We start from the raw sequence: 5145 nt of genomic DNA, 5'->3' as shown, positions 1-5145 counted from the left end.
CTAGCTAACGTTAGCTTCGGAGGAGCAGAGAGCCACAGACACAGGACCCGGATGTTACAGGTTGCGTATTCGAAAACATGACATCATTGTTGAGGAGTTGTAGCTGCTCCACCGGAACGTGCACAGACAGCATGTTTACTGTAACATGGGCTCCCACATCTGAAATATAGCATGCACACCGGGTCACACATCTGCATCTGGATTGAATGTAGCTTTCTAAAATAAAACTGCCTTGTGTCTGAAGGGATGTGCGTAAATATGCGCTGGTATAATGGATGACAGTGTTTTGACTCGGCAGTGTTTACATGGGATGGATTAAAAAACGTTACATTTGTTTGTTTGTTTTTGTCATGCAATGCGACATGCTCCCAGAGTAGAGGCAAGATTCTGACACTGTGGGGATGGAGTCCAGCCCACCAGACTTCAGATTTTAACCTGATAATTGCACCTTTTTCAACCATTTCAGAGTAAAATTAATACAAAATGAGTGTGTGCACATGTGTGTGGGCAAATAAGCTGACAATACTTGGACTTACTTCATTAAAGCATCCTTGCACTATCTTTGCATTTCCATTTGCTTCAAGATTTTTAAACATAGGATTCTAATGCAATACAAGAGAAAGACATCCAGAACAGCCATGAGACAGTCATCACTGTGAAATGCTAAGATAAATTTGAACATCTTTTTTGACTCACGTTGCATCTCTTTGTTCTTGGTGCAGTGATTTTGGAGGGAAAAGGGCCAAAGGCCAAAAGGGTGGGGTTATATAACCTCCTGGGTGTGACTAGCAGGATGACAGGTTATGCAGCAGTACAGACGTAGAAGCTGTGATTTCTCCAGAAGTGAGGTGCTTAAACTTGTGATTTCAACAGCCGCACCTTCAAATGGTGCGTTTGAATTCATCAGGTAATCATAAGTTAGTCATTAAATGTACAATTAAATTGGAAAAGAAAGACAGGCTCTACTGTGTGAGTTCTTCCATCATGACTGAGTACAACACAGGACACTTTTTAGAAATGGATTGTATGAATATATAAGAATGTGTGGTTGGACCTTGGAGAGTGAGTTTGGTGTCAGAACATTGCAAATGTGGGTAGCGTTGCTTTATTTTATAGACAGGATAACTCTGTTCAGCAAACATTTCAGAGGTGAAACCACAGTCAATTGAGATTTTTTTTTCTCAAGACATGAAGCAGCAGAAATTTTCAGGTTTATGGTTTTTCCTTCCTTCTGTCTTTTGTCTCATTGTGCATAGGTTAAGGTTTTCTTCCTCTCCATTTAAACCAAGGTACTTTGCTGCACCTGAAAGCAACACGGTGCACTCAGATCCATCGTCTAAGATGGTACAGGTGTCAAATGTCTTCACCTTGTTTCTGAGTCTTACTTTCACTACTTTAAGAAGTACTTTGGGTGACAGACTTTTTGTGTTCATGTACAATACTCTGGATGTTTATGTTCTGTTTACATCGTTCCATATGCCGAGATGATGGCCATCACATTCAGAGCTTTTTCAAAGCACATTCTGCTGCTTTGTGAGTTCTGCCACATTTCCAACATCTGTTCTGCTCTTTTAACCATTTTGGCACTTTGTGTGTGCTTATACCTCTCAGGTTTTCACAATCTTTTAAATAGTGGGAGGGAGACTGACAATATGCACGTTGGTACCTTCAGAGAAATTGTGTCTCTTTTCCTGTTGCGGTGCATCAGTGTGAAGACTTTCAATCGGCCCCACGGAGAACGGTGGCTGTTGAAAACTTAAATCTTTGATTGTGGTAGACCCGATTCTTTAGTTGGTAGCCCAAGAACAAGCCGGAGAAATCTTCAGTTCTCAGTTGAGTTTTATTTTTTTCGGTCACAGGTGAAGTGAGGCAGCGCTGGAATTCAGAGGGACAGAGAGGAATCTCATGTCCAGCCGAACTGAGGTTTTTCGGTTCCAGGTTACAGATATCTTCTTGGGCTGGGCCTGACCCGAACATAGATAAGATTTTTACACTCCCGAGTTTAACTGGCCAGTTACCAATGGCGTGGACAGACATACCTCTTGTGCGCTCTGTCCACATCCTTGATGAGCAACATGTGTGGATGTTGTTGGTACGGCGTGTAGCTAAAGTAACAATCGTATCTGATAGAATAGAGGAGTTTCTGCTGTCTCCAAGTGTGTGAACCGGTTCTCACCGGCCACATTATCTTCAAGGACGTATGCTGTTCTCAGTAGGAAAATACGAAACAGAATCATAGGCTCAGTGCAAAATACACATTCAGAATACATAATAGCTCAAAACATACTTAATTATAACAATTGGTAAGTGTTTTTTGCACTTGAAGAGAACCAGTATGCAAGTTGCTTGTTTGCACTACAACTATGAGACATTCTGCCTCTTTTTAAAAACCAAGCAGCAAAATTTGCTAAATTAAAGTGGACAACAGATGCTGAGCAGGCATACCTGGTTAAACTGGAAACTGCAGGAAGCTTAAACAACAAATGCTAACACAGGCTAGCTCTGAAGCACCTTCTCTTGGTTTAGGAGACAGTAGCCTAACCATAACCATTAGCATAACCATTAGTGACCAAACTACAACATTTTGAAACCTTTCAGCAGCTCCATGAGCATCCTAGTATTGTCTGTGTTTCCTTCAGTGGTTGACCATATTGTCGTTGAAAGGTCATAGGTCACAGGCAGAGGATGGTGGTGAGATGAGGCGAGGTGATCCAATAGCAGGAGTTTGGTGAGAGCCATTGTTAACATAACAAATTGATGAGGGTCTTTGTGCCTGAATTAAGGAAAAGAGGGCCCCTCTACTTGAAAGAATACCTTGAACCTATAATCTGCTGTACAGGAGTGAAAAAGGCAAAGAATAATTTCAACTACAGGGAACTCCAGCAAGCTGTGTGGCTTATGGAACTGGAGAAGGCTGACAGACAAAATAATGGGAATGAGGCTGTATGGACTGTTTGATATGGAGCTATGTGCTATGAATGAAACAATAAGATGTGCTCGATGCTGAGACTGGTAGCATCTGCTCAGGAGGCCAATGAGTTGGTTTAAATAGACACTTGAGGTACAGGTTGAGATAAAAGAGGCCGGCTCACTGGCAAATGGCTGAAAGACATATTAGGTGATGAAACTGAATTTGAAGGTCCAGAAGAACTAAGTCCTGACTGTGAACACCGCAGCGATCATCAAACGGTCCCAGCAGAAACTGCATTTCCTGAGGAGGCTGAAACAAGCCTCTCTCCCTGCCAGCATCCTCAGGACTTTCTACAGAGGTGTGGTGGAGAGCGTTCTGACATCCTGCATCTCCACATGGTCCTCCAGCTGCAGGCTGTCAGACAGAAAAGCCCTGCAGAGGACAGTTAGAGGAGCTGAGAGGGGCATCAGAGCCTCCCTCACCTCTGTCCAAGAACTTCTCCAGAGCCGCTGCACGAGCAGGACTCTGAACATCATCAGGGACTCCTCACACCTTCTCCATGAACTGATTGAACTGCTGCCATCAAGCAAAGGTTTCTGGAGCGTTGAAGGAAGAACCTCCAGACTGATCAACAGCTTCATGCCACCAGCTGTCAGAATGCTGAACTGCTGATTTAGATATACAAACACTTATTTAAATTGCTTTAAGTTATTGGATCCTGAAGGAACACTCTCTCATCTTGCCTGCACTGCTGTGTATGTACAGCAACATGACAATAAACTTGATCTGATTTGATTTTGATTTGATTTTAAATCCATAAACTGTAAGGTATGCAAGGGACAGAGACTGGACTTGGGACAACAGTTGTAAAGGATGACTGTTCCTTAAGATGGGGTTCTGTTTCTCTTATGTTTACAAAAGGCAGAGTGCCTGTAGATATCAGAGAAATGTTCCGGGGCAGACGGGGAACGTTTTCCACTATTTTGAGTGGATGCTGATTTGTGTAAATGTGTTTCAGGTTGTGTTTTCCTACAGGGGGCTTCATTTCTTTCACAATCTTGTGGCTGGTTGGAGGCATACTGAGCGTGCTCGGCCTCCTGGGACCTTCTGAATCCCTCTGAGAGGAGCTTCAAATTGTTCAACTCTTCCAGTTAATTCTCCATCCATACCCTCTGACTGTTCCACTGCCCAATCAGTGATCATATCAGTGAAACACACAGAATTCTCGATTCCTTAAGGGGATGGTCATAAAGTTCAGTTTTAAAGTCTTTTATTAAATTATTATTTATGTTTTTTTTTTTTTTACTGCCCATCATTTGACGGAGAGGGTTAAGAATCCATTTTCCACCGTAGATGTTCAATCGGACTCAAAGGGCCATGAACAAATTACAGTGAAGGTGATGGCCTTGGCTCACAGAACATCTGATGTAGAGTGCACATTTAAGCACAGGATACAGAAAGCCGTTCTAACCATTTATTTGTTAGATGATGGTGGTTAGGTGGATGGATAAATGGATGGATATGTGAATGTTTTCTTCTATACATAAAGGAGGAAATAAATCCAAAAAGACAAAGTAAATGCAGCTACAGATCAAATCAAAATGTCAGCACCGGCAAGTTAAGTGAACAAAGTATAATTGGCTTCATCAGTTAAACTCACTGGATTAATTCATCCATGCACTGGTTCCATTTTCTTCAAGCTATTTAAAACTCATGCATTACAAACGAATGAGATCCAAAAGAGACAAACTGTGAAATATGAGCTAAATAAAATAATAAAGTTAAGCTGGAAAGTCACTTGTTTTACATACAGAAGGTCTCTTTTTTTCTCAGCACAGTGGTTTGGAGGGAAAAGGGCTTCACAGGCCAAAAGGTTGGGGTTATATAAGCACCTGGGTGTGACTAGTAGGACAACAGGTTATGCAGTACAGAGGTAAGAGAGGTGATTTCAAGTTGTGATTTTAACAGCCGCGCCTTCAAGTGGTACATCTGAATTTATCAAATAATTACAAGTTAGTCAATAAAGTTAGAGTCAAATTGGGAAAGAATGACCAGTTGTGCTATGAGTCTAACCAATTATTTCCCTCCAGATATGACCGCTGCTGTGTGAGTCCGTTCACCATGACTACGTCTAACATGGGACACTTTGACTTCAGGTCACAGTCCTCCAGGTGGTTGGGGCTCCATTAACAGCACTACAGTTCTTTTTTCTAAATTCAGGCTGTTCTTTTGCC

The sequence above is a fragment of the Stegastes partitus genome, unplaced genomic scaffold (genome assembly GCF_000690725.1).
Source record: "Stegastes partitus isolate 25-593 unplaced genomic scaffold, Stegastes_partitus-1.0.2 Scaffold8, whole genome shotgun sequence".
Classification (NCBI taxonomy): domain Eukaryota; kingdom Metazoa; phylum Chordata; class Actinopteri; family Pomacentridae; genus Stegastes; species Stegastes partitus.
Note: the sequence above shows the minus strand (reverse complement) of the source record.